Consider the following 25,629-nt stretch of genomic DNA (forward strand, 5'->3'; position numbering starts at 1 on the left):
AAAAGCTGTGTACTTTGAAATGCAAAATCTCCACGCTTCAATATTTGGCTATTGTCTATTGCAGAGCTTTGCGAAAGAACATTTTTGTACTTAGGCCCTCATTCCGAGTTGATCGCTCGCTAGCTACTTTTAGTAGCCACGCAAACGCATAGTCACCGCCCACAGGGGAGTGTATTTTCACTTTGCAAGTGTGCGAACGCGTGTGCAGCCGAGCGGGACGAAACCGTTTTTTGCAGTGTCTGAGTAGCTCTGGACTTAGCCCTTGCGATCACTTCAGTCTTTTTGGTCCCGGAATTGACGTCAAACACCCGCCCTGCAAACGCTTGGACACGCCTGCATTTTTCCAAACACTCCCTGAAAACGGTCCGTTGACACCCACAAACGCCCTCTTCCTGTTAATCTCCTTGCGATCGGCTGTGCAAATGGATTCTTTGTTAAATCCATTGCCCAGCAACGATCCGGTTTGTACCCGTATGACGCGCCTGCGCATTGCGGTGCATGCGCAGTTCTGACCTGATCTCTGCACTGCGAAAAATGGCAGCGAGCGATCAACTCTGAATGACCCCCTAAGTTTGTGTTAGGGATGCTGCCACAGTACTAAGTGCCTTTTTCAACTTTACATATTTTGAACTTCATAGAATTGCAGGTCATGGTGTTTATGCAGAGTATTCATTAATGAGTTTGATATTTAAAAAGCTAATACAAGGTGAAGGATTTTCATTGATGATGTTTGTCCAATAGTAACATGATTCTAGTGGCATGCAGTGAGGTAAATGGCAGAGGAGGCACTGGCTAGTACCAGTGCCAGATTTACACATCATTAGCGGGATGTACTAACCTGAAAATGTAGTAAACCCCCTGTTTACCGCATTTTCCTGATGTATTATCCCCCGGCCGCCAGGTTCGCGCCGCGGCGGGGTTCGCCAGCTTTAGCTGGCGATAGTCCATAGAAGCCTATGGGCTTCTCTCCGCGGCGCTGTGTGAGGGATCCGATCGGATCCCTCCCAGCATGCCTTGCGGCCGCCCCCGTCACCCCGCGCATGCGCAGACTGACTTCTGGGGCCGAATCCCGGAAGTCAGGCTGCCGCTGTGCATCGCGGAGGACAGCTCTTATCGGTAGAGCTGTCCTTCGCATTGCTGATCGCATATGTTAGTACATATGCGATCAGCATCGTGGCGCAGGGCGGCGATGGGCGGCGATGTACATTAGTACATCCTGCCCCATATATGAGCCAAAGGGTTCATGTGGGCATTTGTGTACAGCAAGGTCAGCGAGCTCATCAACTGCTTCACCACAAAGTAGTGCCTCCAAAAGATAAAAGTGATACAGGTAGATAGACAGGGCAGTAGAGATCCTGTCCGGGCCCAGGTACTTTTCAGTGGGTGTGGCCTAATTATGGAAGGCGTGGCCCTACACCCTTGAAAAAATACAGAAAATGTAGTACTTTAAGCACCTAACGGGCCACGCTGCAGCTTAGCACACAGCAGCATGTGCTGGGCTGAGGAGAAGAGCTGCATCTGCTGCTGCCAGGTAAGCAGGGCGACGACTTGAACCCAGGCTGGGCCCCTCCATCAGGCCTGGGTCTGGGTAAAAAGTACCTGCTTCCCCCTGCTCTTGGCACCACTGGATAGATTACTTTGGGCAATAGCTTTTGACTAAGAAAGTCCTAGTAATAAGCACTATTGAATTTTCGTTACGGTGCAGGTGCCTGGGAAGTTCTGTCAGCCACACTTACCACACCTTTATAAACATTTCTGCACTATTACTTCTTGCAGATAAAGTTATACCTTGTCTAATGACAGAATGGACTTTTATGGCTACTTAAGTATTGGTTGATTAGTTATTATTTTTTAGAAATGTAATTACATTCCCATAGGGCACATAAAGAGAAATATACTAACAGTAGTGTTTTTGCCGATGTCAGCCGAGATCAATCTCTGCTGACATCGGCCGTTTGAGAGTGCAATTTTAAAACAAAAACCAAAAAAAACCACAGTAATTTACTAAATTCAACCTGCAATTTATCACTCTCCAAGGCTTGATAAATCTGGGCCTTAAAGAAGTAGTTCACATTACTCTTTTAGTTAATCTACGTACTGTCTACCATCTTTGTCTCTCCACTGTTATCTAGATATGCCTGGTAATCCAGTTGTGATAACCGTTTATTAGCAAGGTAGCTGTTAGTATGACTGGGTGGGAGTCTGTGGGTTTGTAGAAGTAGAATATTGAACTGATTTTGGTCAGCTTCCTCATAACATTCAAAGCAACTTCACAAAATCATTTTTGATGCTCACATTAACACAATCAAGTTCTCCTCTATTACCACCTGCCACCTCAAATAATATAATGTTTATATTCTATAAGGCCTTTTTATGTTTTCATTATAAAAACACAATGTTTTAAAGAATAACACATGTACATCTATAATTCCCAAGAAATACTAGAGAGCTTTCACCTTTGTCAGTTTTTACCTCTCTTACAAGAGGTTGTATACATTTGTACAGGCTTGCAGCGGCAACTGATGTCACTGTACAACTGCCTAATTGGTTTTAGAGATCAGGGCTCCAATCAGAAATTGAGGTGCCCTGTACAAATGTAACACCCTGACCTTTTCCTTTTTCTTTCACCTGTTCTCCTGGGTTTGCGACATGGAATCTAATGAGCAGATAAGGGTGGTCATTCCGAGTTGATCGCTAGCTGCATTTGTTCACAGCGATCAGGCTAAAAAACGGCAGTTCTGCACATGCGTATGCGGCGCAATGCGCACGCGCAACAAACTATGCAGTTTTGCGCAGGGTCTAGCGATGCATTTCAGTCGCACTGGTTGCCGCAGAGTGATTGACATGAAGTGGGCATTTCTGGGTGGCATGACCGTTTTCAGGGAGTGTTCGGAAAACGCAGGTGTGGCTGGGCGAACGCTGGGCGGGTGTGTGACGTCAAACCCGGAACTGAATAGTCTGAAGTGATCGCAAGCGCTGAGTAGGTTTTGAGCTACTCTGAAACTACACACATTTCTCTGACGTCCTAAGTGGATGCTGGGGACTCCGTCAGGACCATGGGGATAGCGGCTCCGCAGGAGACAGGGCACAAAAGTAAAAGCTTTAGGATCAGGTGGTGTGCACTGGCTCCTCCCCCTATGACCCTCCTCCAAGCCTCAGTTAGGTTTTTGTGCCCGGCCGAGAAGGGTGCAATCTAGGTGGCTCTCCTAAAGAGCTGCTTAGAGTAAAAGTTTTATTAGGTTTTTTATTTTCAGTGAGTGCTGCTGGCAACAGGCTCACTGCTACGAGGGACTTAGGGGAGAAGAAGTGAACTCACCTGCGTGCAGGATGGATTGGCTTCTTAGGCTACTGGACACTAGCTCCAGAGGGACGATCACAGGTACAGCCTGGATGGGTCACCGGAGCCGCGCCGCCGACCCCCTTGCAGATGCTGAAGAGAGAAGAGGTACAGAAATCGGCGGCTGAAGACTTCTCAGTCTTCATGAGGTAGCGCACAGCACTGCAGCTGTGCGCCATTGCTCTCAGCACACTTCACACCAACGGTCACTGAGGGTGCAGGGCGCTGGGGGGGGCGCCCTGGGCAGCAATGAAAGTACCTATACTGGCTAAAAATACATCACATATAGCCTCTGGGGCTATATGGATGTATTTAACCCCTGCCAGGTTGTCAGAAAAACGGGAGAAGAAGCCCGCCGAAAAGGGGGCGGGGCCTATTCTCCTCAGCACACAGCGCCATTTTCCCTCACAGAACTGCTGGTGGGAAGGCTCCCAGGCTCTCCCCTGCACTGCACTACAGAAACAGGGTTAAAACAGAGAGGGGGGGCACTTATTTGGCGATATGATTATATATTAAGATGCTATAAGGGAAAACACTTATATAAAGGTTGTCCCTGTATAATTATAGCGTTTTGGTGTGTGCTGGCAAACTCTCCCTCTGTCTCCCCAAAGGGCTAGTGGGGTCCTGTCCTCTATCAGAGCATTCCCTGTGTGTGTGCTGTGTGTCGGTACGTGTGTGTCGACATGTATGAGGACGATGTTGGTGAGGAGGCGGAGCAATTGCCTGTAATGGTGATGTCACTCTCTAGGGAGTCGACACCGGAATGGATGGCTTATTTAGGGAATTACGTGATAATGTCAACACGCTGCAAGGTCGGTTGACGACATGAGACGGCCGGCAAACAAATTAGTACCTGTCCAGGCGTCTCAAACACCGTCAGGGGCTTTAAAACGCCCATTTACCTCAGTCGGTCGACACGGACACTGACTCCAGGGTCGACGGTGAAGAAACAAACGTATTTTCCTTTAGGGCCACACGTTACATGTTAAGGGCAATGAAGGAGGTGTTACATATTTCTGATACTACAAGTACCACAAAAAAGGGTATTATGTGGGGTGTGAAAAAACTACCTGTAGTTTTTCCTGAATCAGATAAATTAAATGAAGTGTGTGATGATGCGTGGGTTTCCCCCGATAGAAAATTATTGGCGGTATACCTTTTCCCGCCAGAAGATAGGGCGCGTTGGGAAACACCCCTTAGGGTGGATAAGGCGCTCACACGCTTATCACAAGTGGCGTTACCGTCTCCAGATACGGCCGCCCTCAAGGAGCCAGCTGATAGGAGGCTGGAAAATATCCTAAAAAGTATATACACACATACTGGTGTTATACTGCGACCAGCGATCGCCTCAGCCTGGATGTGCAGCGCTGGGGTGGCTTGGTCGGATTCCCTGACTGAAAATATTGATACCCTTGACAGGGACAGTATTTTATTGACTATAGAGCATTTAAAGGATGCATTTCTATATATGCGAGATGCACAGAGGGATATTTGCACTCTGGCATCAAGAGTAAGTGCGATGTCCATATCTGCCAGAAGATGTTTATGGACACGACAGTGGTCAGGTGATGCAGATTCCAAACGGCACATGGAAGTATTGCCGTATAAAGGGGAGGAGTTATTTGGGGTCGGTCCATCGGACCTGGTGGCCACGGCAACAGCTGGAAAATCCACCTTTTTTACCCCAAGTCACATCTCAGCAGAAAAAGACACCGTCTTTTCAGCCTCAGTCCTTTCGTCCCCATAAGGGCAAGCGGGTAAAAGGCCAGTCATATCTGCCCAGGGATAGAGGAAAGGGAAGAAGACTGCAGCAGGCAGCCCATTCCCAGGAACAGAAGCCCTCCACCGCTTCTACCAAGTCCTCAGCATGACGCTGGGGCCGTACAAGCGGACTCAGGTGCGGTGGGGGGTCGTCTCAAGAGTTTCAGCACGCAGTGGGCTCACTCGCAAGTGGACCCCTGGAGCCTACAAGTAGTATCCCAGGGGTACAGATTGGAAATTCGAGACGTCTCCCCCTCGCAGGTTCCTGAAGTCTGCTTTACCAACGTCTCCCTCCGACAGGGAGGCAGTATTGGAAACAATTCACAAGCTGTATTCCCAGCAGGTGATAATCAAAGTACCCCTCCTACAACAAGGAAAGGGGTATTATTCCACACTATATTGTGGTACTGAAGCCAGACGGCTCGGTGAGACCTATTCTAAATCTGAAATATTTGAACACTTACATACAAAGGTTCAAATCAAGATGGAGTCACTCAGAGCAGTGATAGCGAACCAGGAAGAAGGGGACTATATGGTGTCCCTGGACATCAGGGATGCTTACCTCCATGTCCCAAATTTGCCCTTCTCACCAAGGGTACCTCAGGTTCGTGGTACAGAACTGTCACTATCAGTTTCAGACGCTGCCGTTTGGATTGTCCACGGCACCCCGGGTCTTTACCAAGGTAATGGCCGAAATGATGATTCTTCTTCAAAGAAAATCCAGAGAACAGTTGGAGGTCGGAGTAGCACTATCTCAAGTAGTTCTACGACAGCACGGGTGGATTCTAAATATTCCAAAATCGCAGCTGTTTCCGACGACACGTCTACTGTTCCTAGGGATGATTCTGGACACAGTCCAGAAAAGGGTGTTTCTCCCGGAGAAGAAAGCCAGGGAGTTATCCGAGCTAGTCAGGAACCTCCTAAAACCAGGAAAAGTGTCAGTGCATCATTGCACAAGGGTCCTGGGAAAAATGGTGGCTTCTTACGAAGCGATTCCATTCGGCAGATTTCACGCAAGAACTTTTCAGTGGGATCTGCTGGAAAAATGGTCCGGATCGCATCTTCAGATGCATCAGCGGATAACCCTGTCTCCAAGGACAAGGGTGTTTCTTCTGCGGTGGCTGCAGAGTGCTCATCTATTAAAGGGCCGCAGATTCGGCATTCAGGACTGGGTCCTGGTGACCACGGATGCCAGCCTGAGAGGCTGGGGAGCAGTCACACAGGGAAAAAAATTTCCAGGGAGTGTGATATAGTCTGGAGACTTCTCTCCACATAAATATACTGGAGCTAAGGGCAATTTACAATGCTCTAAGCTTAGCAAGACCTCTGCTTCAAGGTCAGCCGGTATTGATCCAGTGGGACAACATCACGGCAGTCGCCCACGTAAACGGACAGGGCGGCACAAGAAGCAGGAGGGCAATGGCAGAAACTGCAAGGATTCTTCGCTGGGCGGAAAATCATGTGATAACACTGTCAGAGTGGACAACTGGGAAGCAGACTTCCTCAGCTGGCACGACCTCCACCCGGGAGAGTGGGGACTTCATCGGGAAGTCTTCCACATGATTGTGAACCGTTGGGAAAGACCAAAGGTGGACATGATGGCGTCCCGCCTGAACAAAAAACTGGACAAGTATTGCGCCAGTTCAAGAGACCCTCAGGCAATAGCTGTGGACGTTCTGGTAACACCGTGGGTGTACCAGTCGGTGTATGTGTTCCCTCCTCTGCTTCTCATACCCAAGGTACTGAGAATTATAAGACGTAGAGGAGTAAGAACTATACTCGTGGCTCCGGATTGGCCAAGAAGGACTTGGTACCCGGAACTTCAAGAAATGCTCACAGAGGACTCATGGCCTCTGCCGCTAAGAAGGGACTTGCTTCAGCAAGTACCATGTCTGTTCCAAGACTTACCGCGGCTGCGTTTGACGGCATGGCGGTGGAACGCCGGATCCTAAGGGAAAAAGGCATTCCGGAAGAGGTCATTCCTACCCTGGTCAAAGCCAGGAAGGAGGTGACCGCACAACATTATCACCACATGTGGCGAAAATATGTTGCGTGGTGTGAGGCCAGGAAGGCCCCACGAAGAAATTTCAACTCGGTCGATTCCTGCATTTCCTGCAAACAGGAGTGTCTATGGGCCTCAAATTGGGGTCCATTAAGGTTCAAATTTCGGCCCTGTCAATTTTCTTCCAGAAAAAAATTGGCTTCGGTTCCTGAAGTCCAGAAGTTTGTCAAGGGAGTACTGCATATACAACCCCCTTTTGTGCCTCCAGTGGCACTGTGGGATCTCAACGTAGTTCTGGGATTCCTCAAATCACATTGGTTTAAACCGCTCAAATCTGTGGATTTGAAATATCTCACATGGAAAGTGACCATGCTGTTGGCCCTGGCCTCGGCCAGGCGAGTGTCAGAATTGGCGGCTTTGTCTCACAAAGCCCATATCTGATTGTCCATTCGGACAGGGCAGAGCTGCGGACTCGTCCCCAGTTTCTCCCTAAGGTGGTGTCAGCGTTTCACCTGCACCAGCTTATTGTGGTACCTGCGGCTACTAGGGACTTGGAGGACTCCAAGTTGCTAGATGTTGTCAGGGCCCTGAAAATATAGGTTTCCAGGACGGCTGGAGTCAGGAAAACTGACTTGCTGTTATCCTGTAGGCACCCAAAAAACTGGGTGCTCTTGCTTCTAAGCAGACGATTGCTAGTTGGATGTGTAGTACAATTCAGCTTGCACATTCTGTGGCAGGCCTGCCACAGCCAAAATATGTAAATGCCCATTCCACAAGGAAGGTGGGCTCATCTTGGGCGGCTGCCCGAGGGGTCTCGGCTTTACAACTTTGCCGAGCTGCTACTTGGTCAGGGGCACACCCTGGCTGAGGAGGACCTGGAGTTCTCTCATTCGGTGCTGCAGAGTCATCCGCACTCTCCCGCCCGTTTGGGAGCTTTGGTATAATCCCCATGGTCCTGACGGAGTCCCCAGCATCCACTTAGGACGTCAGAGAAAATAAGAATTTACTTACCGATAATTCTATTTCTCGTAGTCCGTAGTGGATGCTGGGCGCCCATCCCAAGTGCGGATTGTCTGCAATACTTGTACATAGTTATTGTTACAAAAATCGGGTTATTATTGTTGTGAGCCATCTTTTCAGAGGCTCCGCTGTTATCATGCTGTTAACTGGGTTCAGATCACAGGTTGTACAGTGTGATTTGGTGTGGCTGGTATGAGTCTTACCCGGGATTCAAAATCCTTCCTTATTGTGTACGCTCGTCCGGGCACAGTATCCTAACTGAGGCTTGGAGGAGGGTCATAGGGGGAGGAGCCAGTGCACACCACCTGATCCTAAAGCTTTTACTTTTGTGCCCTGTCTCCTGCGGAGCCGCTATCCCCATGGTCCTGACGGAGTCCCCAGCATCCACTACGGACTACGAGAAATAGAATTATCGGTAAGTAAATTCTTATTTTTTTGCAGGTGCTCTGCGATACAACCGTTCGCACTTCTGCTAAGCTAAAATACACTCCCAGTGGGCGGCGGCATAGCATTTGCGCGGCTACTAAAAACTGCCAGCGAGCGATCAAATCGGAATGACCCCCTAAATTAGGTAGGTGGTAGGAAATTAACGCCAATAAAAAACCTGCAGCCGCAACCTTTTGCTATTCAGTTAGAAACATGCGTTAACATAGGTCTCATAGGGGGTTATTGTGCATTTTAGCTCACATCTCCAGATTAGGTGAAGACATACTTGCCTACCTGACCCTCTCCATGAGGGTGAAAATGCTCTGTTCCTGGACTTTCCTGGTAATGTATGATTGTCATCACCTGTGGTGAGTTAGTTAATTGATAAGAAAGGTGTTTCACCACAGGTGATGGCAATCATACATTACCAGGAAAGTCCAGGAACAGAGCATTTTCTCCCTCATGGAGAGGGTCAGGTAGGCAAGTATGGGTGAAGAGTGTGGAAAAGTACTCCTTTTAAGTTAGTGCAGTATTCCTGAAACACTATTCCAAATGAATAATAATGTTTTTTAATGTTTTTTTAGTTAGTAATATATGGCCAATAAAGACATGTAAATTTCTCTAAAAGGCAAAAAATTGGTTAGATGATGTGGGACATGTATGCTGAAATTGTATATGGGAGTAATACTGAAAGTGTGGTTTAATTTTTCAACGTTTTACAAATTTGTGTATATACACACTTAAAAATGATTATAGATGGGAGTAATACTGAAAGTGTGGTTTAATTTTTCAACGTTTTACAAATTTGTGTATATACACACTTAAAAATTATTATATCGACATTTTAATATCTTCCAAAAGACTGTAAACTCTTTCATTTGCTGGAATACACTTGCTGGTTATCATTATCCATCATTTATAGAAGTGACACCATATAACAGATTGAACTGTACTGTACTTTGCTTATAACCACTAACAACCTTGTTCACTGTACTGCTACTGTATCTTATTTGTTATTTTTTAAGTGTTCACTATGATTTCCTTGTCTTCCATGCGCATCACATGCATTGCACAATGCAACATCAACCCAAAGCCATTTTTAATTGAGTTGCAGGGGCACATTAGCAGCTGAAATTCATTGACAACTTGAGGTGTATGGTGATAACGTCATGCCACGGAAACAGGTTTGGGTTTGGTGCACCGCATGTGGTAGACATGCTTGGACGGCTGGATTGCTGCTTATCTTGAACGTCTTTCCTGCCGTTACCAAAGACAGTGCGCCAAACCCAAACCTGTTTCCGTGACATGACGTTATCACTGTACTCCTCAACAGGTTGGCGTTGCATTTCAGCTGCTGATGACACTGCGCACCTCAATGTGTGACCATGTTTCCGTTAGCCCCGCCATCTAACAGCTGATGTTTGGACAGTATGACTGATATGATGTGCAGTCTAATGGCTGTGAGGAGAAGCAGTGGAGTACCTGCTCTTACCTGGTGGGAAATTCAAATGAAATAGAGAACATTACACATGAGAGGTCTTAATACCTTACTTATTGAACCACTCTCATATTACTGCATAACTAGCATAACCTGTTTTTAATACAGAATACATTTTAGAGTAGCTTTAAGTATTTTGACATTAAGATGCAAGTTGTTTTAAAAATGCTTTGGATTGGAATCTCCTATTGTATTTGTAAATTTATAGTGTAATAATAAGTTTTCATTAATTAGAACATATATTTAGAGCTTGATTTTAGATGCTCACACTAAACACATTGCTGAAAATGTATAAAGACACATTTACCCTAATGTACAAGTTAAATACTTAATTGTTAATGTCACAAGATGTCATTTCTTAAGAATGTAAGCAATCCTAAAGCATGACACAAATAAAAATATCCGTATAAGTTTTGTCCTCATTAATGTGTACTATAATTATTATAATATCATAAAACCATGAATGTTCCTTGCTCTGTTCTTGACATTTATTTGGGTCATTTTACCAAAAGATTCACTGGGAGAGCTGAGTCCTAATGATACTGACTGTCAGTGATAAGAGGACTGTTACCACTTCGCTGGCCAGTCCGGCAGCTATATGAACCTTGGCTTCAGTTGTATTTTTATGGAAATATAGTTAGTAAAAAAAAAAAAAGGTTAAATTATTGTGATAAACAACACCTTTATTTGTTACTGGTAATTTAGGAAACTACTGTCCTCCTGATATTGACATTCTGAGCTGTTGATAGTGGTCAAAGGTCAGCGTTATTACTTGTACCTGTGTGCTGTTCTTGTTAAATAGGGTATAGCAAGCTTTGTATGCGGAAGCTGTTGCTGGAGAAACCCAGCATTGACAGTAGACTTTGATAACTAGAGTAACCCCTAAATATGGATTTTTAGTGCATCTTAAATAGGCTCCTTTATTTTCTAAAACATTGTGGGTTTCCAAGGTCCCTTTTTAGTCTACTTGAGTTAAATAGATTATTACAGCCGGTGTCATTTTATTTGGTCAAAGGATGTGTTCTATGGATTTTATGACCTTAGCCATTGGATGTTCTAATTTGACTTTCTGCCATTTCATCTTTGATGTCATCCCGCCACCTCAAATTCAATCTTTCAAACATTGAGTTGTTAATATTCTTGCCTCTATTTCCGTTGACATGACAATAAACTTTACCCCTCATGCTCACTGCCTAGGTGTTATCCATGACTTCACAAGTGTTATTTGGACCCCACATTCAATATGTATCCAAAGCCTCCTCATACATCGCATGAGATACATCAAAAATGTAAATTCATGCAATCATTAACATCTGTATTGATTACTTCTTTAGTGTCTTTATCCTTAAACAGATTTAACCCCAAGTAATGGGGCCCCTTAGTACCTCTTGTGACGTGATCACCAGACAGTGTTACTCTGCACTATGGAAAATGTATTTTTTCCAAATGTGGGGGAAAGGGCACTACGTGCATTATACCCTCATAATGTTACCTGTAAAAATGGGGGCACACATATTTGAAAGAGGGGATTCCCCTGCTGAACATTACATGGCCCACTATTAGCTATTTTCCGGTGCTCACCAGACAATATTAGACTGCGCTATAGAATACAGATGTTGGGACTGTGCATGTCCTATAGCACTCATGATTACACTGTAAATGGGAATATACTCACAGATCAAAGAGAGAAGTCCCCTTTTCCAAATTATATGACCCATTGGAAGCTACTGTCTGGTAATTATTCAACTTTGATCACTATACAATATCGTTCAATCCGGAAAAAAAAAGATTTCCACATGTGGGAAGGGCGCATTGTGTCCTATCTTCGACAAACTCTCCTGCACACACAAGGAGTCAACCTGCTTTGAAAGAGTGGAGTATGCTCTTTCAAACGTTACAGTATGCTCTCGTGGGATCCGGTCCCTAGGTTGACTCTACTTAGGTTAACACTCATTAGGTCGACCGATATTGGTCGACATGCATTAAGCCGACATGGTCTATAGGTCGACATGGTCACTAGCTCAGCATTTACAAGGTCGGCATGGAAAAAGGTCGACATCAGTTTACATTTTTTATTTTTAACTTGTTCATACTTTACAATACACATGGAACACGATTGGGAATAGTAACCTGTGCCGAGCGCAGCGGTAGTGGAGGGAGGCACCTTGCGCGAAGCATGGCGAGCCATGCAAGGGGACACTGTGCACTAATTGGGGTTCACGGTCACTTTACGAAGAAAATGGGGGGGAAACTCATGTCGACCTTATTCATGTCGACCTAACAGCCATGTTGACCTATGTCAGGTGTCGATCTAGTCACTGTCGACTAATAGTGGTCAACCTAATGACTGTCGACCTAGATACAGTTGACCCTGTGATTCACACCCGCTCTCGTAGTAGTTATTGTCTGGTGATCACTAGAAAATAAATGAAACTCTACACAATTTTTTTTTTAATATTTGTTTACAGTTGTGGGAATTAAAGCCCAGATCTCCCCCATCTATATTCAAAAAAGAAAAGTAGTCCACTTTTTATGGCAATGGCTATAGTATATGGATATACTATATTATTTCTAAATACAGTAATGGTGGGTACACACTGATAGATATATCAGCAGATCAATTGATCTGCAGATATATGTATGGACGGATCGAGCAGTGTGCTGTGCATACACACTGCCCGATCCGTCGGGGACGGACGTCATGAACTGGGCGGGCGTGTACACACCCGCCCAGTTCAGCTTTCAATCACCGCCGGCTGCCGCAGCTTGTGTACAGGCGGTCGGCTGGTTGCCCGTACACACACAGCGATGCGCCAATATATCGGTAGATATATTTGCCATCGGCTGTGCTGCAACGACGGAGTTCACAGACATATCGCCCGTACACACTGGCCGACGGACCCGTGATATATCAGCCGTTCGATAAAACGGCCGATATATCGGCCAGTGTGTACGGACCTTAAGAGTTTAAACTGAGACAGGAAAAAATAAGCTAAAAAAATTATTTTTTATTTTCAGGTGCAGATTGTTTTAGTGTAAACCTACACGTGGACGCCTGATTTGTTATTTTGGAAAGGTGTATTAATGTAAAAATAAAGTACCAGAAAGTATTTTCTGTGGGGTTTATAGGAAAAACAATAATTTTTGCACTTGGATCATTTTCTGTCCCTTCGTCCCAGTATATGAACCCATCCATGGACACTCAATCACCTTTGCAGATTCCCTCCAACAGTGTCACCCTCAGGGAGTTATGCTGCTTCATCTGAGGAGCGGTTTGGGCAGAGATAGGGCATATTTCCTCTGGAGCCCAGCCACATTGTACTGAGGCCTTCATCGCTGAGCCACGTGTGGAGCCTTCTGCCTCCTCTGTTTATCTTATCTACTGCCACAGTCTCCTCTGCTGAGCTTGGGCCCAGCTAACCTGCTTTTGGCGCCAATGGCCCTCATTCCGAGATGATCGTAGCTATGCTAAATTTAGCACAGCTACGATCATTCACACTGACATGCGGGGGGGACGTCCAGCACAGGGCTGGTCCGCCCCACATGTCAGTAGCCGCCGCCCCCCCCGCCCCCCCCCTGCAGAAGTGCAAAAGCATCCCACAGCGGCAATGCCTTTGCACTTCAAGAGTATCTCCCGGCCAGCGCAGCTTTAGCATGCTGTCCGGGAGCTACTAGTCGCTCCCCGGCCTGCAGCGGCTGCGTATGACGTCACGCAGCCGCTGCGGGCCACTCCCCGCACGGTCCGGCCATGCCTGCGTTGGCCGGACCGCGCCCACAAAACGGCGGTCAAGCGCCGCCATTCCGCCCCCTCCCACCCAGCGACCGCCTCTGCCTGTCAATCAGGCAGAGGCGATCGCAGCCCAGCTACGCCCTTCGGCCGTAGTGCGCCGACGCATGCACAGTGGGTACCCGTTCGCTCGGCTGCGATAAAAAGCAGCGAGCGAACGGGTCCGAATGACCCCCAATGTTCAAACAACCTTCTCAATTCTTGCATATGCAGAAATATCTTCATCTTTACAATGAGTAGCTTTATGAAAATTAAGTCTTTCTATAGTGGTTTGGGCTTCATTAGGACTTGAACAATTTTCTGAAACATTTTCCTGGTGTGTTTTATTGGAGTTAAGAAACTGCATAACAAATTGTGAATCATTGACCCAATTTCACGCAGCAGAATTGACATTTTTTACCACTGACATTATTTTAATCATAATAAATTCTGCTCTTTCTACATACGTGGCTCGGAGTTCTGTTGCACCACCGTCGGCTGTCACCTTCCCATACAAAGAATAACAATAAAATAGAACTGAATGTACTGTACGCTTTTGTCCTTTCATCATTTATGCACAGTCAGATTTCACTCTAAAACTTGTATTTGGGCATTCTTGAAGACTTGTTTGTTTTTGCTCTGTTAACTAACATTATTCCATTATTCCAGATGACAGAATTGCTCATTTTTTTGTGTGATATCTATTTTGCTTAGTGATTTATTTTTGTTTTTACAGGAATAGAAGAGTTTCCTTTTGAACTAAAGATAATCTGCAGGTACGTGGGAATTTTATGAGCTCATTGTATAAACATGACAACAAGAAAACTTGACATACTGCTCTTTAACTATCATATAAACATGCATGCGTATTTTATTTACCCATGGCTGTACATTTTACAGACATGCAAATAGAGAACATATAGGAATATTTTATATCTACTAATATTATCTTTATAACTTATTTTTAATTTGCCAGCATGAAGATAACCATCTTCCGCACAAATATATATATTGATGCTTATGGATTGAGACTCCCATGTCCAGAATGCTTAGGACCAGAAGTATTTTGTATATCTGTTTTTTCCTTATCTTGGAATATTTGCATACCATAATGAGATATCTTTGGGATGGGACCCAAGTCTAAACACTTTATAGTATGTTTTTTATTCACCGTATACACATAGGGGTCAATCCAGTTAGCCGCAATGATATTGCGGGAGGGAAACATCGCGTCAGCGGACGCACTTTACAGCGGCCCGAACTTGCTCAAATATGCTCACTGCCCCATAGGGTAGAAAATAATTGTGTGCAAATTCAAGCACAATCCAGGCTGCGAAGGGTGCGAAACCAGTTGCCGTTGCCAGCGTTTATATGCCGCGGCAACAGCACTTCACACCCTTCGCAGCTAATTGGATTGATCCCATAGCCTGAAGGTCATTTTATAAAATATTGTAATAACTGTGTTCATGAAACAAATTTTGCGTACCTTGTACCATCAGAAAGAAAGAATGTCACTATCTCAATCACGCTCAAAAAATTTCTGATTTCAAAATATTGGGGAAATCGGATTTTCAGGTATGGGAGACTTAGGGGGTGATTCAGACCTGATCTCCCAGCGGGCGATCAGGTAGTAACTGCGCATGTGTATGCACCGCAATGCACACATGCGTCGGCCAACAACAGGCATCGCCGGTCAGCGAAAGGATGGCGCAAAAATCACGATCACGCGGGCGTTCGCAAGGTGATTGAAAGGAAGAGGCCGTTTGTGGGTGGTAACTGACCGTTTACTGGGAGTGTCTGAAAAAACGCAGGAATTTTCAGGAAGGGTGTCTGACGTCCGCTCCAGCCCGGAACAGCCTCTTCTGATCGCACTGTAGGAGTAAGTTCTGGGCTGCGCAGACTGCACACAGTGGATATTTGCAGTTCAGCGAACACATAGGATTGTACACTTTCACAGCGAATTTACACTCCCCCTGGGAGTGGCGACTATCTGAACGCAGGACAGCCAAGTTAGCAGCCCAGCGATCAGGACTGAACTATATATACAATCATTTTATAATATTTTCAAAATCATGTAAGTGCCTAAAAAAACTTGTTATAAAGCTATATGTAGTCTGGGGGAGATGTACTAAGGCTTGAAAAGTGATACATTTCACGGTGATAAAGTACCAGCCAATCAGTTCCTAACTGCCATGTTACAGACTGGGTTTGAAAAATGACAGTTAGAAGCTGATTGGTTGGTACTTTATCTCCGTGAAATTTATCACTTTTCAAAGCTTAGTACATCTGGCCCAGAGTATTTTAAGACAATTTTTTCCCTGGGACATAGGGGCATATGTACTAAGCCTTGGAGAGTGATAAAGTGGAGAAAGATAAACTGCCAACCACTCGGCTCCTAACACAGCCTGTAACATGGCAGTTAGGAGCTGATTGGCTCTCCAAGGCTTACTTGTGCTATCCCAAAGAAGTTACATGGACTTTCATTGCTGTAGTCATAGCAGAAATATATAGCAGCTTCCCTATACTGTATAAAAAGCTAATTCTTTTAGATGAAATAGTCCCCTTTTATTGGCAACGATATTAGCCAAAACTGTTCTGATCTCGAAATGTCTCTCGCACCTGGCATACGGTATTAAGTAGCAAAAGAGTTAACAGGAATGCCCAGAGCATGTTGCTGACGACACTGTGGAGAATGCAGGAACTAGGTAGAGCTTGGGCAGAAGTGCATCGTTTAGGAACGAATTAGTAATGTAAACAATCTGCCCTCATCATTCATCGCCAGGAGAATGTCACGTTCCACTTGTTTTTTTTGTCTTTACCTACTGTGTCTTCTCCCTGGTCATCCCCTTCAGGCCCCAGCCCGTTCAGCTAGACTCACCTCGGAAGCTTATCTAAACTCTGTGGTTCCATTCACAATGATTATCTTTTTATCTGATTTGCCGTGAGCGGAGATTCTATAGTCTGCAGGGTACAATGTATTCTATAAATGTAGTTACACCATCAAGTTCACCAGTAGTTCAGAGTCAGACACCTCTGATGTGGTAAGACTCATGTACCTGCCTGTGTTTGCTTGAGGACATGTGCAACTGTATTTTAATTATTACAATTTTATTTAAGTATAAAAATAAAAAAAAAGTATAGAATGAAATCTTCCTTCAAATCCTGTATTCGATGTTTCTATAAGTCTACCAAAGGGTTTTGTGATACATAACCTTACTGCATACTGGTGGCATGAGAAACAATGTATACCAAGTATTCACTGTTAATCCCACTTTTCTGTATGCATCACTGTTTTAGAATTACTGTATATGAATGTTTCAAAAATAATATACATAGCATACAATAGTCTGCCCAGGACAGTCCTTATTTCTTGTGGCAAAAAAGGATGTGGACATGTGGATTGGGTCAGGGTTGGACTGTCCCACAAGGGTACAGTGGAAACCCCCAGTCAGTGGTGCAAATATGCGGGTACGCTCGGGTACGGAGTACCCTTAAGAATTTGGCAGCGGGTACGCAGTACCACCTGCCACACACTTTGCACCCCTTACCGCCATTACCACAATTATAATGCACCACAAAGCATCCTGGAGGCATTAGTACATACTGTTATCAAATTGGGGCCATTACTATATGTATTTATTATACTGGAGGCATTACTATATATTTCTAGCCTTGCCCCCAGAGTCCAAAGAAAAGGGTCTGTGTTGTCCGCTAGTGTCATGTAGCCACTCCCACTAGTGACATGTGGCTACGCCCCCTCACAACACATGACTACGCCCATTTTTCGGCACTTAGTACCACTAAGAAAATATTTCTACTTGCACCACTGCTCTCAATGGGCCCTATTGTCTGGGGGCCCACCCCTTCCTCTAGGGATCAGGTTCCAGATTGTGCCCTTGAATTATGCATTATATTATACTACACAAGACTATATATTTTTTTCTATATATTTCTCGATGGTCTCAGACCATGCTCTCCCTAATGATTAGCCAAGCTTCTAAGCATGGGCCCCTTACCACTTCATTCCCCTGGTGGGCCCTTCATGCCCCAGTCCAACACTGGATTGGGCTACTGTATATGCAGCCAACTGGTTTATATTAATGGCTGCCAACTGGCTTATACAGTATTTAGAGCTATATGCAATCCTCTTTCCAAAGTCAGTCTTGCCATTGCAGTTTCTTCCATTTTAAATTTATATTCCGCATTCTTTTCCATGGTTTGGAGTACATCCCTGTCTGTGTTTCTATAGTACCAAACATAGAAAAGGACCTGTAGAGTATGGCGCAAACCATCCAGTGCATATGCATTTTATGGGTTAATCTGTAAATCAATGTAATGTTAATTTGAATACAACTGCACCCTGACTGATGCAGAGGAATATTACTTTTGCACGCACCAGAGACTGATGCACATACTGTATGTAAAATTGTGGCATTGCCTGCCTCAGTGTATTCAGTTCTATCCCCTGTGTATGGCGATACAGAACCCTTGTTGCACCACATAAATAAAAGATAATAACAATGCAGAAAGTTTTCTAGTCTAAAACATGCTTTGCTCTTGAAAGTTCTACATTCTCTGGTGTATGTGAACCTCTTTCCAACTCCTCCCCTGGCCTGATCTTTTCTTTCCTGAAAGCAACCAGGATGATGTTTGCGGTTGGGAAGCATTTTGTTTGTCAGAGCTTATGCGAGTACACAATGAAACGTTCCGATTCTGCAGCCACTTCAAGCGCAGAGCAGTATAACACGTTTACCTGAAGGAATGTTTCCAATCCCCACCTCCCATCAGCAGAGCCAGAACCTTTCTCAGCCTCTTGTTCTAACATGCAACACCAGTGAACCAGGAAATATAAAAAACTATACATATATCTTTTTTCTTTTTTTTTTTTAGATAAATGGATATATCTTTACCTTACTGTTGATAGTAGCAAGTAGTTTTCATGCGTTGCATTTGCTGATCTCACAGTCAGTCATTTCGACGATTAGTTCTTATAGTAGCATAATATTTGAACACGGTTTATACTTTAACTCATTTCAAAGTCTGCAGGATATTATCCTCCAAAACTTCCACAGGCTATATAACAGTTCTGCACACAAATGACCTGACAGACTTTCTTACACTGCAACTCGTTTTATTAAACATTTAACTTCCAAAGTTCCAGCTCTACTGTTTATAAGAGAGCCTTGGAAAGCTGTTTATTCAGTTCTGTTCAAAGTGTGCTAGATTACAGCACTGGGTCCGTATTCGGTTCTTAATGAAGGTGCCCCACGGATCTGAACATTTCACTGTATTTGGGAAGTGTGCTGGGAGCCAGGGAGGATACAGCAGTAATAAAACCTGTTGTTACGAAGACATCTCAAACTTAACAACCACCCTTCTCCCTAAGCAACAACACAAAACATAACAGAGCAGGTGAGTCAGGGTACCCAGCCTCCAGACTCCCGATCACTCTGCAAATAGTCTCCTGGTTTAAGCATCTGTGAGCCATGCCTTGACTATGCCAATAAAATGCAAGAGGAGAGTATATTATTTGTGTCAGCGACAGCAAACTACCAGTACAAGAGGTCATGCTTTGAAATCACAGGGTGTCTATCAATCAGTGAGGCGCATGGGGGGAGTTTAGAGCCATCAGCACAGTGAGCTCATTGGAAAACCATGCATTGTAAGTGGCAAGGTCTAAAACAGTAATAAATAGATGTCTTGCTATGTTGAGAAGTCCTTACAGTTTTAGTTAAATTCTCAATGGGTAAAATTTAGTAACTAAACAAATTGTGCATTACTTTGTGGATTTACAATTAGACACGTTATAATGAAATATGACTTATATCATCCTGGGTTGTACCTTGTAATGGTTAATGGGATTATGCCTACCTGAGAAACAGTGACATCCTCAAACACTTCCTGGTAACTGTGCAGCGATAAATATACAAACAACAAATCTAAACCACACTGGTTGTAATGAGTTAATTATATAATAACAAAATAAATATATTGTGAAATTAAGTAGTGAGACAAGTGAAATATAAAACACACATCAATGAGGCAGCATGGTTGGTGTAATGGTAAGCATCACAGCCTCACAGTACTGAAGTCGTAAACTTCTATTCCCACCACAGCCCAAACTGTGTGATGTTTGTATACCCTCCTCTTGTTTGTGTGGGTTTCCTACAGGTACTCTGGTTTCCTCATACAGGGTTGGGCACTAAATGTCAACATTCATCATGTAGTGATAAAATGCCAACATGTTAGAATGTCAACATTTTTGTCCTGGCAGCAGCAGCGGGTCCCCAGCAGCATCTTCTGGGTCCTGGTGGTCATGTGACTGACACCCCCAGGTCAGACCTCCAATCTCCAGCATTCCAGTAATTACCTGACATTATCCCTAACCTTAATCACCACCCCTAACCCTCCCTTTAGTGTCTAACCCTAACCTCTACCCTCCCCATTTGGCACCGGGAGAAAAACGTGTGTGCCTCTTTAATTTTGCAAACAGTGGTTGCTAAACTGGCAGCATGATTGCTGGCACAGCAGGAGTTAATCAGAGCCCAGCCATGTGTCCTGTTGTGAGGTGGCGAGATCTGATTATATGAGGCCAGAGGAGCACATATATACACCGCCTAGCTACCACATCAAGAAGTGTACCTGGAGGCATAATACAGACAACTGCCATTGACTGAGCCCTGTTTTAAAGCCAACACTGTCATTATAGAGACACTAGTTATCTTGAATAGTTGCTTACAGAGAAATTTCACCAAGCTGGAATCTAAAGACATATTTGCTACACAAGCCTTGTGCATAATTGGAATACCGTGACTGTCTACCCTGACACAGAGAGTCAGGTATCTAATTCCTGGACTTATATTTCATTACGGAAGTACTTAACCTTTTGTGCAACAAATTCAGTCTACACCTCAGGACCCCAATGCAACACTGTGATACTGTAGGATCAATGAGCTCCAACAATATTCAAATTGGCAGTGAAGATCGGGACTGTGTATAAAGATATTGAGGGAAAATAGGGAGTGCATTTGTCCCCTGAGCCTCAATGACTTTAATCTGTTCTTTCAAATTATTCTTTTTTTTTTTTGGATCATATTCTTCATTGTCTTCTTGAATATTACACTAATTAATATTAGAATAGCTGTGATTAGGTTGATACTAAATCAGTATCTTTATTAACCACATTGAGTCATCCAGTGTATTGTGAACTGTCTATTGAATTATTTTTTTTAATGCCACAAAGTGATTTAGGGGTCTATTTATTAACATTATTTTTACTAAAATAATGTGAAAAAGGGTGCAAGAGCAAATGAAAGCAGCCTAAGGGGTCTATTTACTAAGCATTGGATGGAGATAAAGTGAACAGAGATAAAGTACAAGCCAATCAGCTTCTAACTGCCATATTATAGGCTGTGTTTGAAAAATGACAGTGGGGAGCTGATTGGCTTGTACTTTCTCCGTCACTTTATCTCCATCTGAGTTTTAGTAAATAGACCCCTAAGTCACCCTTTCTGTAGAAGTGTATATACTGTACCTATAGAACCCCTTTACTGTGAAGACCATACAGAACTCAACATTTCAGGGGATGAAGTGGGGAAAATCTTACCTAAAACTCCCCATTTAACAGTTGATTTTACTGGGAATCACGGGGAGTTTGTGCCTTGATGGCGTAATCTGTACTTTCCAGATACTACACAACCATAGTTTTCAAATTTGGATGAGAGCATTAAAAGTGCTTAGTCAGTCTTATTTATGCACTATTGTTTGAAATGATGGAGTCCCCTCTTTCTTATTTGGCCCTTAGTGGTTATTTTCTGTTGAACACGAGTCATTAATAACCAGTAGAAACTTAACATGCCTGATTTTCCCCATCCTGGCACTTACACATTCAAACAATGTCCCCACTTAGTAGTTAATTTTTGTGGTCACAACACAATAACACTCCATTCTACACAAAGTTTTAAGAAGCCAAGATTTTATTAGGGAAGAAGTGTGGGGGGGCAAGTGTGGGGGGGGCGGTCTCTAATGTCCACACCTTCTTCAGTCTAACAAATAGAAAGACATGGTCCCCCCATTTTATGTGGTAGTTTACCTACTTTCCAAAATGGCATACCTATTTGATGCATTCCATTAAAACACTTGAAAAAGCATTATCCTTCTCAAGTGACAATTTTTATTAATAAAAGTGCAATTTTGGAACAGTGGACTAATGCCACATCAAGAGCCATAAAGTATTTTGGGAGGTAACTAGAAAAAAACTAATCCACACATTTGATTTTAGATCACTTATTGCAATTTCAGTATAAAACCCACATTTGCCTATTTTGGGGGAAAAAAAGTAATTTTGTTTGTGTGCTGCATAAGTGATTACTGAAACTGATGTTGGAATGTGACCAGCCCAAAAATATGACATATTGCGTATAGAAGCTAGGTGTATGAGGACACATCTGTGAGTGTCGATCTCCTGACTTGTGTGCCCTAGATATCAGGTAGTTGAAGTGTTACCAGAACACAATTATATTTATCCAAAACTGGGCTGTAATGAGGAAAAATTAAATGTAGGATTACAACAAGATACAAGATTAAATTGCATAAAGAGTGTAAACACCCAGAATAGCATACATAGCAGCAAGGCTGGTGCTAGGGTGTTACGCCCTTCCTCCCATAAGTAATAAAGGGACAGCGCACCACAAAAAGAGGTGTGATCTCACAAGGAAGGGGTGATGCCACACAATAGTACCCCCAATTCAAATTACGCCACACAGTAGTACAATCTTATTCACATTACACCGGTCCGCATGTAGTGCCCATGATTCATATTGCACCACATAGAAGTGTACTTTATTCACATTACAACATACAGTAGTGCCCCTTATACATATTACCTATGGTAGTGTCCCTTATACACATAACGCCCACAGTAGTAAACACACTTAAGCTTAATGACCACAGTAGTGCCCCATAGAAAATAACGCTGACAGTAGTAGTGCCACACATAATGCCCACAGTAGAAGCACCACTTACACTTATGCTCACAGTACTAGTGCCACACATAATGCCCACAGTAGAAGCACCACTTACACTTATGCTCACAGTAGTAGTGCCACACATAATGCCCACAGTAGTAGTGTCCCTTACATATAACGCCGACAGTAGTAGTGCCACACATAATGCCCACAGTAATAGCGAGAGACTTCAAGCTGCTAGCACTGCCACCTAAGGTGCTGGAGGGAAAGTAGAAGAGTAGAGAGGGAGCTAGAGGGACCTGATATGGGAGATGTGCTTCACGCTGCCGGCGCTGCTGCCTGTCATACAGTGTGACAGGCGCAACAGCAGAGTAGCAGAGAAGCAAAGAAAGCGGCTAGTGGTGTGTCCCATTTCTTAGTAGGCTCACTATTAGGCAAGGGGCTGACTGTCCTTTTAGACCAAAAGGTGCTTCTTCCCAACTTTGTCAGACCTGACAGGAGTCTGGATGCAGACAGTCTGCCCAGGGAACAATGGTCTTAAGCAATTAAATGTTTGTTTTGTTTTTTTTTTAAATATTAAATTTTTATTGAGTTTTCACACAGATTACATATACGTGTATATATATATATCGATAACCAAAATCTGGTTGGGGGTAAAGAGACATACACAAAACAGAATTAATAAAGACATAGGGGGGGAAAGTACATATCAGGGGTATCATAATACATCAATGGGATCATAGTTTAGTGAAAAAAGAAAAACCAAAACAAGAGGTCTACTTTACTTGTCTCATTAATGCCTGGTATGAGCCGGGGAATGGAGCACGGGTAGATCAGGAATATTAACTGAAGCCCCAGAAGCGCCCCTCTGGTTCGCACCCTCCTTGTAGAGGGACCATTTAATCCATTTCTTGCTGATAGAGGTATTACCTGAGGAATATTTGCCCTGTGCTGTTTCAAATATATAGTGTTGATGGACTTTATTTTCTATCATAGAAATAGTGGGAACAACCGCCGATTTCCATTTAGAGGCGATGGCAGCTTTAGAGGCTATAAGGATATGGCCTAAAAGGTATCTATCTCCGCTTGTCAACCCCTTCTCACAATAATGGAACAGTGCCACGAGAGGTTCAGGTGTGAGGACCATTCCTAGTAAATGGGAAATGAGTAGAAACACTTCTCTCCAGAGCACCTGAATCTCCGGACACATCCAAAAAATATGCAGGATATCTCCCACCATCCCACAGTTTCTCCAGCAACTAGCGGAGACATCTGGCCAAATTTTATGCATACGATCTGGCGTTAAGTATACACTATGAACCAATTTGTAATACATTTCGCAATGATTTACACATTTTGAAATCCTAAAAGAGGATTTAAAGATATCTCTCCAGATCTCCTCAGTGAAGGCCGCAGGGAGATCTTTTTCCCACTTGGACTGTGCGGGGAAAACTCCCTGGTGGGTCGCGGTCACTAGATGCTGGTACCATCTGGATATACCTCCTCTGTTACCGCTGGGTATAAGGAGTGACATCAGTAGTTTAGTGGGGTCAGAATGTGGGACACGACTTGGAGAACAGCTTTGAAGCCAATGTCGCAATTGTAGGTATTTATGAAAGTCCTGTTTGGGAATCTGAAACTGTTCTTGGAGCAGGGAGAAGGGGACTAAGGCGCCGTCCCGAAGGACATCTTTTAGAGTAGTGAGACCTAAGGCCCGCCAATGATTTAATTGCATATCTGGGATCAACAGGGCAATAGTATGGAGGGACACCTGGGGGGAGGGTACAACACCAGGAGGGAGAGATCTAATCACCTCTTTCCACACCATCAGGGTAGCGTGTACAGCGGGGCATTCAGCAATTCTGGATGGGACTGAGTTGATGGGCAACCATAGTAAATCCGATAATGTGAAGGGGGATATCGCGTCCCTCTCCAAGGACACCCATGATTTAATATTACCCTGAGTGAACCAGTCTCTAGCCTGTGTAAGTAAACAAGCGATATGGTATCTCTCTAGGTCTGGATACGCGACACCCCCTGCACATTTAGGTGCAGTCAGTGTGGATTTCGCTATTCTCGGCTTCGAGCCCCCCCATATATATTTAGTTAATAGACGATTGAATCTGTTACAAACATCTTTGGGGAAGACCCTTGGGATGGTACGAAACAGATACATCAACTTTGGTAAGAGGACCATCTTCGCCGCCGCCACCCGCCCGACCCAGGAGACCTCCTGCAACATCCAATCTTTAATTACCAATTCAAATGTACGATAAAGCGGGTCATAGTTACACCCTATTAAGTTCCGCCCCCTGGATATGTGAAGAACACCCAGGTATTTAAGCGATCTAAGCTGCCACGCATACTTATAGTCGATCTTTAGACGACTAAGAGCGCTGTCAGAGATATTCAAAGGGAGGGCCTCGGTCTTAGTGGTGTTCAATTTGTAATAAGAAACCACTGCATATGAGTCTAGTAGAGAATGTAAATGAGGCAAAGATATTTCAGGTTCTGTAAGGCACACCAGAACATCATCCGCAAAAAGACAGATTTTATGCTGCAACCCCCCAACTTCTGGGCCCACAATCAAATCTGACTCTCTAATTCGTTCCGCCAGAGGTTCCACTGCTAGTACAAATATAAGGGGTGATAATGGGCATCCCTGTCGGGTGCCATTGGTAATATTAAATATAGAGGAGTTGTACCCATTGGTGAAAACCGAGGCCGAGGGCGAGGAGTACAAAGCCAATATAGAGTCAAGTATTCTACCTGCAAAACCAAAATGGCCCAGGGTAACCTTTAGGTAGTCCCAATGGAGCCTGTCGAATGCTTTCTCTGCATCTAGAGAAAGAA

The 25,629-nt window shown here is 44.1% G+C and overlaps 1 long non-coding RNA gene across 2 annotated transcripts in view; it reads left to right on the top strand.

The window, feature by feature from the left end:
* LOC135056236 (uncharacterized) overlaps positions 1 to 25,629 on the top strand; it is a 421,784-nt gene that overhangs the window by 88,913 nt on the left and 307,242 nt on the right. For both annotated transcript variants that reach the window (XR_010243931.1, XR_010243932.1), the window contains exon 2: positions 14,547 to 14,586. This is a non-coding gene — a long non-coding RNA (uncharacterized LOC135056236). The remainder of the gene's footprint in view (positions 1 to 14,546; positions 14,587 to 25,629) is intronic.

Source organism: Pseudophryne corroboree, chromosome 3 (genome assembly GCF_028390025.1).
Source record: "Pseudophryne corroboree isolate aPseCor3 chromosome 3, aPseCor3.hap2, whole genome shotgun sequence".
Lineage (NCBI taxonomy): Eukaryota > Metazoa > Chordata > Amphibia > Anura > Myobatrachidae > Pseudophryne > Pseudophryne corroboree.